At 44.8% G+C, this 13,423-nt stretch overlaps 1 long non-coding RNA gene across 2 annotated transcripts in view; it reads left to right on the top strand.

Moving 5' to 3' along the window:
• LOC133069425 (uncharacterized) overlaps positions 1-13,423 on the top strand; it is a 39,095-nt gene that overhangs the window by 384 nt on the left and 25,288 nt on the right. The gene's annotated exons all lie outside the window — the stretch shown is intronic.

Raw genomic sequence — 13,423 nt, 5'->3', positions numbered from 1 at the left:
CCTCCTCAGGCGTCCGTTCTCGGAGCCGGCGCCGAGGCCCGGCTCAGCTCCAGCAGCCCCCACACACCCACAGCGGGGCGGCGGCGGAGGCGGCAGGGAGCTGGGGCTCCCGAAGCCCGCCGACAGAGAGCCGGAGCAGGGGCGAGCGGGCGGGCGGGCGGGCGGCGGCGGGGGCGGGCGACCGGCAGCTCAGCGCTGAGGACGCTCCAAGCATCTGCGGGTTCTCCGCGCAGGTCTTCCCCTCAGGCGGTCTTCCTCCGGTGTGGCTCGGACGGAGGAGCCGACGCCTGAAGAGCTAAAGAGGCGGCGGCCACGGCTGCTGCACTCGGCCCGGTGTCGGGCGCCTTCTTCGCCACCCGCCGCCCCCCCCCGCCTTTGCAGACGGTTTACAAAAAAACTTTGCTTTGCACTCGGAACCCCCGTTTTCACACGGACCCGAGCGTGACAAGGCCTCGCCGCCCCGCCCACCAGGCCCGGCACGCCTTCCCATTGGCCAGGACCCCCTCACGACAGCCGCCACGTCCCGCCCACCCGCGCTCTCTATTGGGCGGAGGCTCAGAGGGGCGGGGGAGGAGGCGGTGTCGCGGCTTCAACAGATGGGGGCGGGGCCTTTCCCTTCAGGAGCCGGGCGTGGGCCGGGGGCCGCGGCCGGGTGCAGCGACGGGCGTCGTGGGGGAGGGTAGGGGGCGCGGGCCGCGTGCAGCAGGAGGGGGAGGGGCAGGGCGGGGCAGGCGGGGTCCCCTCGGCGTGGCGGGCCTCTTGCCCGGGCGCTGCGGGTCCTAGCAGCCCCCCTCACACCTGCCGGGGGCCAGGCAGCAAACAGACTTTGATCCTCCCAGCCGGGTCCACGTGGGGCGGGCTGTTCGGCCGCCGTGTGACAGTCGGCAGCCTGGGAAGGGCCGGGAGGGGGAGCCCCAGTGTGAGGGGCGGCGAGGGGCGCGGGGGCGCGCTCCTATCAGAAGAACCGCGATAAGGGCCGACAGGCTCATAAACAAGTGCGGCACGTAACTTGTGACTGCTCAACACCGAGTTGAGTTCGTCCAGGACGGTCCTGCGAGGCGATGAATGGAATCTTTGTAAATGTTTCAGTAAAGCAAATCACCCCCTATCGCCACCATCGCCCGGAGACCTTGTGTGAAGTCAGATATTTCTGTCACTGATTATCTAAGGATCATTTAGGGTGCAGACTTAAAGCAGGAGAAACCTGGGTTCTGGTTCTTGCTTTGCCACTAGCCAGCTGGGTGATTTTGGGCAAGTCAGCCGGTCTCTCTAGATCTGTTTCTTCGTCTATGGAGAGTAAAGAACAGGACAAGAGGAGCTCTTAAGATTCCCCCTGACTTTAAAATTCTAAGGCTCTATGACTTAAACATTGTATTTATACACTACAAACAGCAGAACCCAGTGTTGGTCACTATGGGGAATGGAAGGGCAGTGAGTATACAGAAGAATGAGCTTCTGTCCAGGTGGAGGTGAAACATAAACATATAAAATTTTAAATTACAGTGAAATACTCCTGATAAATTGTGCCAACACTGCTTCAGATTGGATACATACCTTGTTGTGCTCTGAATGGAGACTAGCTAACTTGAAAGTGAAGGCTTCCTGCTTCATAAGTGGAGGGGTGGCTAGAGTCAGAGTGGCCTGAACTGGACTCCCAGAGGCCTCACCACAGCCTCTCAACAGCGAGAAGGACCTCCAACTGCTCTGGATTGCTGGGAGACAAAGACAGAGCTAGCCAATGCCTCGGGGTCTGTATTATAAGGCTTGTTTTGGGCCATGTATTTTTGCATTTAAAAAATTATTTCTAGAAAAGTTTTTTCACTTGTATACTGTGTATTTCTCATCTCCCCATCCAGACTAGAGAGCTAGATCGTCATCTCTTTCTGTTTTTCTGGAATGCAAAAGAATGGAGGAAACTTCCTGAGGCATTTATTAAGGAAGAATTGACAGGACTTGATTAATTGGGTATTGGGAGAGTGAAAGCTGATGAGGAGAATTTTAAAAAGATAGTTTTTAACCTGACAAGGAAAATATTGCTTAAAACAGGTGGAGAAGTTGGAAAGGGTGTGCAAGGAGCTGCTTTTAAGGAGAAAATACTGAGCCTGTTTTTTAATGTGCTGAATTTTCAGTGAAGTCTGGATGGTGGCACTGCTAAGGAGTGGGGAGATGGGATTGGGGACTTCCATAATCTTCTCTCCCTTGGTGTAGATAATGGATGTTTGTGCATTTCACGTATATGAATACAGCCTCAAATCAGGTCCTCCTATATAGACATTGAGGAGCCGCGTGTGGGTCAAGATATCCCAGGGAAATGGCCAGGAGGCAGTTGGAAGACCATTTCGCCTCCTATTGGGAGCTGCTGGGTCCCTTTACTTGAAAGATAGAGTCCTTCAGGGAGTTCCTTGGTAGTCTAGTGGTTAGGAGTCAGTGCTTTTACTGCAGTGGCCGTGGCTCGGCCCCTGGTTAGGGGAACTGAGATCCTGAAAGCCATGTGCTGTGTGGGCAAAAGCGAAAAGAAGAAAATATTCCTCCAAGTATTTAATGTCCAAAAAGAAATCAATAAGACAATGCAGAAGGCGAGGATGCTCAGCAAACGGTAGCAGTCGTTTCAATAACTCAGCAGACTGAATTGGGAGACGTTCAGACCCACGTAAAAGGGGCTCTAGATTCAAGTCAACTCAGTAGTCACTTATGAGAACCTGTGTGGTGCCACATTTTTTCCCCTTCTTGTAAGCCACTTCCCAGACAATGTGCTTAATGCGCTCATAACCTAGAAGTGGGGAGGGGTGTCAGAGATGCATTTTCCAGATTGGAAAAGTTATAATCATGCATTCCAGAAAGAGTAATATTTACCTATCAGCAAAATATTTCAATCAAATAAACTTTTCTTCCCCCCCAGCAGAGTGTAGTCAAAATACTTTGGTAGCTTGAGTCAAAGTTGTCCTTTTTTAGCCGATTGTCTTGGCATAGCATTAACACAGCCAGAAGTGGGTTAAAATGAAGGGAAGCCATACCATTATTCACCAGTACTCCTGGAGGTTGTGGGCCCAGGTTGAATAAGATGGCTTGGCTTTTTCTTCCTAATCCTTGAGAACTCTCCTGACAATTGGCTTAGTGTTCAAACTGACTAAACTCAGCATACTTTAAAGATGAGAAAATAATGCTCATTTTGGAAAGAGACTGCCAATTTGAGTGAAAGTCAAATGTTGAACACAAACTTTGCAATTTCAGAGCCCTCTAAGACACCTCCCTGCTTTATCAATGCCAAGCTTCCCCAAATTGGATCTTCTTAGCTCAATGAGCTAGCCTGAACCTTATCAACCCAAAGTGTAGGTTTACAAGGATTCTTGTAAAAAAACAAACAAAAACTGCTAAACACAGACACATCTCTGAACATTGGTTTTCAAATATCATGAGTGTTTGAAGCTGTGTTAAGGACAGATGGATGAATAAAACCATGTGAAAAGCAGATTGCATTTGACTTTGGTTGATGGCCAATCAATTCTGATGTTCAATCTTAGGGCAAAAATGATGGGGGAAGTCAGATCTGTTTGTCTTGTTTTGGAATGTATTCACTAATTATTAAAAATATAAAATCTCTACCAAAACATGAGGGCCAAGGCTTGAATTTGTAGCTGCTCCCTGAGGGAACAGCCAGTAAAGAATAAACAAGTAACAATGTGGTAATAAAGTCCAGAAACATCACAAAAGGGCTCAGAGGTATAAGGGAAACCATATGAAAGAAAGGGTCAGAGCTGGAAACCCTACTGGGAAGCAAACGGGAAACAGGAACGGGGTAGGGAGTAGAATGTCCAGCAAGAGGCCCCAGAAAATCTCGGAGCTTTTTGTATGTGTTGGTTAAGCTAAAGAACGGCAGGTGAGAGTGAATAGCAAAGGAAAACTCATTTTTCTTAGAGACTGAAAACTGGATCTAAGATTTTGTCGTGCCTGGAAATTAAATCTAGAAATAAAGACCCTGACACCTATATAGAAAGGCTCATGAAAAGCATTTGTGAATTTCTTGGGTGCAGTGTTACATAATACTAGAAATTGTAGAAGGCATAGTCAGTCAGTTTTAAGGTTTAGGCTGAATGCCCATTCTTTCTTTAGCCCTTCTAACTCTAGGGGTAGGAGATTGTAATTAAAGTACAAAGTACAGAAGCCTAAAAAAAAAAAAATTTAATTTTAAAGCATATTTTTATGACTCTTTTCTTACTTGTCTATAAAGATGATGTTGACCAGCAGAGTATATTGAGAGTTTTACGTACCTGATGGCTTTTAGAAAGTTCAGGAAACTGGTCCTTAAAAATGACCTATTTTGGACAAGTTATTAAAACTCTGTAGGCCTCACTTACATATCGTTTTAGTGAGGGGTTCTAAGAGATGGCCACTTAACTGGAGTTATGTGTGTGTGTGTGTGTGTTAGCTGCTCAGTCGTGTCTGACTCTTTGTGACCCGTGGACTGTAGCCCACCAGGCTCCTCTGTCCATGGGATTCTCCAGGCAAGAATACTGGAGTGGGTTAGCATTTCCTTCTCCAGGGATCTTCCCAACCCAGGGGTGGAATCTGCATCTCCTGCATTGCTGGCAGGTTCTTTACCATCTGAGCCACCAAAAGAAGCCCTAAGACGTGACTGCAGAAGACTATACTGCCTGCCTCATGTTCTCATGAGGGGTGGGAATGAGAGGCTTTTAGGCTACCTTTACTTGGGGGTCACCATGAATCCAGGGCTGAAAATTTTAACCTGCAGATTCAGAAACCACACTTTTGTCATTTTACCTGAGGGGAACTGATTCACATAGACTCAAAATGGACTGAGTTGCTGACCAGAATCCCTACTTCGTTTACTTAGTCTTGGAGGGGGAATTCCATTGCCCAGAGTGAGTCTGCCTCCCTCTTGTGGGAAGGGCCTCTCAGAAGCAAGGCTGTATGTGGAGGAGAGAACTGGACCAGAGGAGTCGGGTCTTCCGTGGAAGAGACGGTTTCAGATCTGTCTCCTGAGCTGTGAGAGCCTCCTGCTTGTCTCTCCACATACACCCAGCCGTCCTGTCCTTGAGTCATGCTCCATTTTGCTGCCAGAGTGCTAATTTTGAAACCCAGATCTGATCATGACAAAATACACGTCCTTCACCACACTTCCATCGCCACCATCACCACCACCATCACAGCTGCCATCCCTTGGTGGCTCCCCAGCACCCAGAGGGGATGAGCCCAGCTCATGCACACAGGGCTGGCCATGGCCATGGCCTCCCCAGCCTCATCCCATCACCCCACAGCTAACGGGCCTGGCCTTTCTGACCACCATGCCTCCTTTTGCCCAAACACCTGTGCATACCCTATGCCCTCCGCCTGGGACACTCTTTCCTCCCTTCTTCCCCACCTTAGTTCTTACTCATTCCTCAGCTCTCAGCTTAAGAGCCACTTCTCAGGGAAATTTTCTGTGACCTCTCTGACCGGGTCACATCACTCTAGTACAAGTTTGCTGGGCTCCCGGTCCTGATTTTTGTGGCGTAGAGCAAGGATGCCATTTACATTTATCCATTTGAGTATTTGTTTAGGCTGTAGGCTCCATGGTGGTCTAGTGGTTTAGACCCTGCACTTCCAATGCAGGGGTCGTGGTGCACTTCTAATGCAGGGGTTGTGGGTTCGATCCCTGGTCAGGGAGCTAAGATCCCACAATGCCATGCAGCACAGCCAAGAATAAATGAATAAATTGGGTGGCTCTGGTGGTAAAGAACCTGCTTGCCAAGACAAGAGACAGAAGAGACAGGGGTTCGATCCCTGGGTTGGGAAGATCCCCTGGAGGAGGGCATAGCAACCCACTCTGGTATTCTTGCCTGGAGAATCCCATGGACAGAGGAGCCTGGCGGGCTACAGTCTATGGGGTCCAAAGAGTTGGACACAACTGAAGCGACTTAGCACACTCGCACACAAGCTCCATGTGGGCAAGGGCAGTGTGTGCTTTTCTGTTCACCATTGTATCTATCCCCAGCCAACCTGGGACTCAAAAGTGTTTGTTGAAAAAAATGAATGAATGAGTAAATGTTGGTAAGTTACTCTTCCCAAGTTTAGTAATGTGGGCATTTGCTCAACAGATCCTTATTGAATATCCTTGTTTCCCTGTCTACATTGGAACTTGAGAATCAGAGAATCCTCTTCTTCTAGACAGTGTAGAAACCACTGAAACACAATCTTATTAATTAGCTCATTGTTTTCTTCACTTCAAGAAGGCTACCACAGTTTTGCTGTGATATTATCTCACACAAGATGCAGTTAATTGAATGAAACTAGGACCCACCCTTGAAACCCGCCATGGCAACATTCTAGGTTCTCATATAGTTTTCAAAACACGTCCACATCCCTTATTTAAGGTGCATGGTGACCCTATAAGGTTTGCAGGACAGATTCTACAGATTATGGGATGAGACTCCAAGAAATGAAGAAATCTGCTCAAGGTCCCTCTGTTTCTGAGGTCCTAATCGCACGAGCACTGGGTTTGTTTTTAACTTCATACCCCAATTTGGGAGAAACAAACTCAGTTTGAGGCTCCAGACTTCACACGCACTGATTACTACAAATTTTATCATTTGTCTCAGTTTTAAAGGTCTCTGGTTCTACGGTTTTCTTATTAATTTGTAATTACTATAAGGACCAAGGGGAGGTGGCCTACATGTGAGTGACATCTCTTTAACAGGTCACTCCCAAATCTGATTCTCTAGTGGTGTGTTCTACAACTGGGTTCTGATCACACAAGACTTTGTAGAGTGAATTCCTCATTGTTTTGCCTACTGTTTTTATGTACCTCTTCCTTTCAATTTCTTCAATAGTTTGGATGCCTTCCAAAGGACTAACATTAGTGAAAATAGTGGCCCCTCGCCTGGGGTGCCTTGTTAAAAGCAGATGCTGATTCGGTGAGGTCTGTAGTGGAGCCTGACATTTTGCATTTCCAATAAGCTCCTGGGGGATGCCTATATTAGTGTTTCCCAGATCACACTCTGAGGACCAAGATACTAGAAGCTTTGTCTTTTTTTTTGGCTGCAGCAAGTCTTACTTGTGACACATGGGATCTTTTGTCTTAGTTGTGGCATATAGGATCTAGTTCCCTGGTCAGGAATCAAACCTGGCTCCCCTGCATTGGGGGAGTGGAGTCTTAGCCATTGGACAACCAGGGAAGTCCCAGAAGCTTTTTGTTTTTAACCCTTAGAAGGAGGCTATTCTGTGGAGTTAATCTGTTCCCATGCAAAAAGAAAAAAAGAAAAAGAAAAAGAATCCTCAAACGTTAAAATGTTTTGATTTTACTTTTTATTTTATATTAATCTGTCATATTCAAATTTTATTTTGCAATAAATGATATCACTTGTATTAGAATTTTTAAGTGAAATCAAATGTCTTTTTCTTGTAGATAAGCACACCTTAAAATTAATCAAGCTCCAGGTGTGAATATACATTTCAGGTTTTGCCTTCACTGTGTCAGGAAAAAAAAAATTCTTGACAGTTTTTGGAAGTATTTGTTATTCTGACTAACATTAATGGCTCCTGAAGTCTGAATAATGGGTTGGGCTGAAGAGTCAGAGTATGACTGGGAGTCTCTTGCACTCAAACCCTTCATTATCCAATGTGAAAAGCCTTTTCTATCAATTACTGATCAAATCCTCATTAGGAGCCAAAGAGACTTAAAATGAAAAAGGGGTGTTTAATAGTTAGGCAGCACTGGAAATGGCAATAGACACCAAAAAGGATAGGTGGGAAGTGAGGCTAGAAATTCTTCCCTCAAGCCTGTCTGCTGATTCTAGGAGGGAGCCAAGATCTAGCCTCGTGGTAGCTGCAGCCACAGACCATTCCCATGAGCCCTTGTTATTGACTTTATTTATGCTTTGCATTGAGCTTCAAGGTTTTTCCATCATAAGGTCAGAGTTGACCCTCTCTTAAACTCAAGAGAGACATCTTTCAGTCCCCAAAGTGTCATTGTCTTAAAAGTGAGCACAATCAAAACTACTGGGATTGCATTTCTAGGCATTGCTCAGGTGTCTTCAAATTTGAGAGCAATCCTTTAATGGAAAAACCAGTGTCTGCTAAATTGGGGCAAATGGAGATTGTTTTATCTCTCAACTGCCTCCTGTTGTGAAACCAGGAGGAAGATGGAAGAGCTGAGTCTAATGGAAAAGACCGCCTGGCTCCCCATGCTGGGATGAAAAGAAGGATGAGCTATTAAGTATTCCTCTCTGTTTCTGTGGCCAGACTTCCAGTCCAGGCGACGCGTCTCTCAGAGCAATTATGTGAGCACTTCTAATAGGTATCCCATTCCTGCCCTCCTCCAGTCTGTTTAACACAGTGCTTTCTGATCAATATTCCCATATATCAATGCTCATATGACGCTCTTGTTCAAAACCCTCAGTGACTGCCCATTACCCACAAATAAAGGCACACTATTTTATCTAGGTATTTAAGGCATCTTGCATGTGATCTTAACTTGTTTATCTCTCATTCCTCTTCCACAAGCCTGCTGCTCAAACCAAATTATCCTAAGAAATGATTGCAAGTTACCTAATGGCCCTGTGCCTCCTTTCCCCAATGTGGACCAAAATAATATCCTATATCATTGGGTTGTTGTGAAATAGATGGGTTAATGCATATAAGATGCTTAGGACAATGCCTGGTACATGGAAAGGACCTGTAATGGGTGACTCCCAAAGGATATGCCCAATATCCTAATTCCTGGAAACTGTGAATATTCTCCCTTATTTGTGAAAAGGGTCCTTTGCAGATATAATTTAAGTCCCAATATATTTCCAGGAGGGGCTTCCCTGGTGGCTCAGCCTGTACAGAATCCACCTGCAATGCAGCAATTACAGGAGATGCAGGTTCTATCCCTGGGTTGGGAAGATCCCCTGGAGGAGGGCATGGCAACCCACTCCAGTGTTCTTGCCTAGAGAATCCCATGGAAAGAGGAATCTGGTGGGTTATAGTCCATGGAATCACAAAGAGTCAGACACAACTGAAGTGACTTAGCACGCACACACATATTTCCAGGAAAAGCAAAGGAAGATGAGCTTAAACAGACTAATTCTTCTACTGGGGAGATTCGTGTTGAAATAAGTGGGCTATAGTCCCATGCCTGAAAACCTTCCCTTACACATACAGAGATGTTGGTTTTCCTGGTATTTCTCACAGTGGAATTATTCCATTACTTGTTCACACATGAGCCTGTTTTCTATGTGACCCACATAACTCCTTGGTTTGGTTGGTGAACCCCTAAACAGCAGGGAGCCAGCTCTGCCTTAAGCTTTTTCCATCTGATGACAATTGTGCTCATGGCTCAATGTGGATCATTCCTTTATTCCCCCTCACCCACACACACACACACAGTTTGAGAATTTAAGAGATTGACCACTAATTACTAACGTGATGCCAGACTGACTTAAAAAAAATTCTCCTTATTTAGACATATTTTCAAACTTAGAAAAACTTTCAAGGACATCCCCCCCCCCCCCCACACACACACATCTCTTACCTAAATGCAACTATTGTTAACGTTTTATCCATTTGTTTTAGTGTTTTTGAACTTTCTCTTTTGAACCATATGAAGCTAAGTCCCACACATCAGGCTCCTTCGGCACTAAATACAATGTGCATTTCCTGAAAATAGGAATTTTCTCAACATAACCACAGGGCATTTTTACCAACTTTATACATGAACATCATCCACATTCCAATTTTGTCAGTTGATCTACTAATGTCTTTTGAAGTATTATCCACACCACCCCCTCCTGCGCAGCCTCAAGTTTTGGGTCAAATGTGCATTTAGTTGTCTTACTCCTTTAACTTCTAATCTTTTGTCTTTTATGATGTCGGCATTTTTAAAATAATACAGTTCCCCTTGCCTTTTTTAAAGAAAATAGAACCTTCACATATTTTTGTTTTTGTTTATGCATTCTTGGCTAGAGTATTGCAAAATGGGTATTCTGTCTTTCTAAGGGTATTACAGCTGAAGGTGCACGATGTCCATCTGCCCTTTATTGGTAATGTAAATTTTTCTCACCCATCAAGGTGTTGATCAAATTGTCTACTGTATATGATCTTTTTCTCCCTTGAACTAATAAGAAGTCTCTGGAGAGATACTTTAAAACCATGCAAATGTCTTGCTCATTTACATACATCCCTGAGATTTAGCATCTATTGACAGTTTCTGCCTGATTCCATTTTAATTAGTTAATTAATTAATTTATTATTTGGGGCAGTACTAAGTCTTCATTGCCAAGTGCGGGCTTTTCTCTAGTGGTGGCAAGCGGGAGCCCCTCTCTGGTTGTGGTGCTCCGTCTTCTCATTGCGGTGGCTTCTCCCTCTGTAGAGCATGGGCTCTGGGGTGGGCGGGCTTCAGTAGTTGCCACTCCCAGGCTCCAGAGCACAGGCTCAATAGTTGCTCTGCACCATGTGGGATCTTACTAGACCAGGTATCAGACCCATGTCTCCTGCATTGGCAGGTGGACTCTTCACCACTGAGCCACCGGGGAAGCCCTGACCCCATCTTTATTTTGATGATTACCAAACAGTTTCCCAGCTCCAGTAGTCTCTCTGTGTTTACCAGGCAACCCTCAGTATTCTCTTATGTATGTATGTATGTATGTATGTATCTATCTGTCCATCTGTCATCAGTAAGGGCATTCCTGAATCCTATTTTTTCAGTGGTTTATAATTCATTACTCTACTTAATTTTGGTGCTTTATTTGTCCCAGTGGGATTTAGCCAGTGGGACCTCCTTCAGACGGGCTCCTGTGTCATATAGTTAATGAAGATTTCTAGATTTTGATTGAAAGGTAAAATATATGACTTTAATGGTTATTTTATGTACCTTAGCATAATAGGAGAGAATGTAGTATGGTTAGGTTTTAAGAGTCGAAATAGATCCTGGGTTGAGTCTGGCTTTCTGATTTATTGGCAGTGTTTCTTGGGTAGATTACTTACCCCTTTCTATACCTCAGTTTCCTCATGATGGTATGATAATATTAGAACTGACCTCATAGGGCTGTTCGAGAACTAAGTGAGATAATGTATGCAAACTGCTTAGTAAAGCAACGGATACGTAAGTCCTTGATGCTTGTGGGTGAGTGCTGTTATTTTATCCCCATATGACAGTTTGTACATGGGTTGGCTTGTCTCAGTTGCTCCTGCTACTTCTTGCTGCTAGTAGCCCCCATCCAAAAGTCACCCCCAATTCACATCTGTCCTTTTACAATACATTATCAATTAACAGAATTGTTGAATACAGGGGACGACAGAGGATGAGATGGCTGGATGGCATCACCAACTCGATGGATATGAGTTTTGAGTAAGCTCTGGGAGTTGGTGATGGACAGGGAGGCCTGGCATGCTGCGATTCATGGGGTCACAAAAAGTCAGACATGACTGAGTGACTGAACTGAACTGAACTGAACTGACTGATGGGTCTCCAGGGATCCAGAGATAATCTCGCCCTACTTTTCTTTTGTTGAAAAGGAGGAGTATGAGACTCTGAGAGGTTAGATAGCTTGTTCCAGGTCACCCAGGAAGAGAGGAAGAGCTCAGAAGCGTGGTCAGTCTTCAACTATACACCCTGTAGGCCATCGCCTATATCTACCATATCAAGAGCAACATTTAGGGACTTCCCTGGCAGTCCAGTGGTTAAGACTGGGGCACGGGTTCTATCCTTGGTTGGGGAAATACTGTGGCCAAAAAAAAAAAAAAAGTAACATTCATTTGGTTTCTTTTCCCAGTCAAAGGCTATTATTCAAAGCATCAGTGGGAAAGTATCTCATTTTCTGTATGACTCATCCTCCTTCCAAGATTAACTAACATGCTGCACTTTCATTCTTTGCCTCCCACTCAGTTTCACATCCAGGCAAAGCCCTAAGAGTCTCCTTGCCCCATCTGCCCCCACCGCCCCCCCATCCTCTCCCCTCCCCAGCTGTGCTGTTACCTCCTGGCCCCAGACCGTCCAACCATCCTCAGATTCCTCTGATCATTTTTGTTGGACTCTGGTTTAAGAAAAGCATGTCTTCCTGAAATACCACTCTGAGCTATGTTGAAAATAGACTAAAGAAATAGACTTACATTTAAGCAGATGTACAGGGACAAGTGTTTGTTCATATGCTTCCAACATTCCATTAAGGTCCCAGCATTGTACCAAAAAGCATGCATTTCTGGACATACACATTTTATTTCATCCTCCTCCAAAAAGAAAAAAGAATTAAGGATTCTTCTGATGTGTTAGGATGTTGTTGAACCAAGTAGAACTGGGAATAAATGTGCCATTAGCTGAGGCTTGGGGGATCTTTTTATTGTGCGAAGATTTTCAGTTTGGGGTTTGTTTTTTGAAACACGCTCTGACCTGCATAAGTTGATCCTGCTTACATCAAAATGCTAGTAAAAATACTGAAATATTTACCAATGGAATGACACGATGTCTGGGTTTTGTTTCCGTTCAATCCATGATGTGGGGAAAGTGGGTCGGGGTATAAAGGAAGCAAGACTGGCCATGAAATGGTAAGTGCCGAGTACACGGGGGTTCTGTATCTTTCTATGTGACTGAAATGATCTGTATTGAAAAATTTTTAAATACTAGTTTAAATTTTCATAGTTTGCTTTCTATCCGCCCCCTCATTTATTTCTATTTGTTTGCTTGTTTTGCTCTGCTTCTCCCAAATTTGCCCTTTCTTGAAAGCAATCTCTGGCCATGCACCCTTTAGTAAAAGCTTTCTGAATATCTGACTACTTCCTTAATCCACTAAAACACTAATACCGTTTAGCACCCTAAATGCGTGAGTTAAGACTTGTAGCCCCCTAGCTTGGACACTTTTTAAGGGCAGGAACTAAACCTGATACTATGGGATAAAAGGCATGGCCTAAATCTGGCCTCAGTCAGTGCTTCCTAACTCATGAACACGCTTGTTGGTAGGTTGTAAGAGAATGGTTAAAAGTGTTACAAAAAGCGTCAATGTAAAGAGCAGTCTATTGATTTGTCATATATATATATATATATATATATATATATATTTTTTTTTTTTTTTTTTTCTTTAAAGCTCATCTCCATAGAGTTTACAATATCTCATTTTACCTTTAGGGAGAATTGGCTTAAGAAAAATTCTCCTTGCCATTGAAGCCTTTCAAGTTATGCAGGGATTCAAGAGCAGCTAGTGAATAGTTTACCCCCAAATTGAGACTTAATGAAATAAAATCTTATACGTGGGAATAAACCTCGAACTCTGCCTCTCTCCTGCTGCACAGTCTAATGGAAGGAGGTGGGAGGGTGAGAACATATCAAGAAGGAAAATGTCCGTTTTTAAAGCTTTCAAAACTTTGCCCGGGGAGCCATCTCGGAACCATCTCATTTTAGGCTTGTCTGTGCTGGCTTAACGCAGGGTAAGAGCCAAATCCAAAGGGCATCTCG

This window comes from Dama dama, chromosome 14, assembly GCF_033118175.1.
Source record: "Dama dama isolate Ldn47 chromosome 14, ASM3311817v1, whole genome shotgun sequence".
Lineage (NCBI taxonomy): Eukaryota > Metazoa > Chordata > Mammalia > Artiodactyla > Cervidae > Dama > Dama dama.
This window is presented reverse-complemented; position numbering and strand designations above follow the sequence as displayed.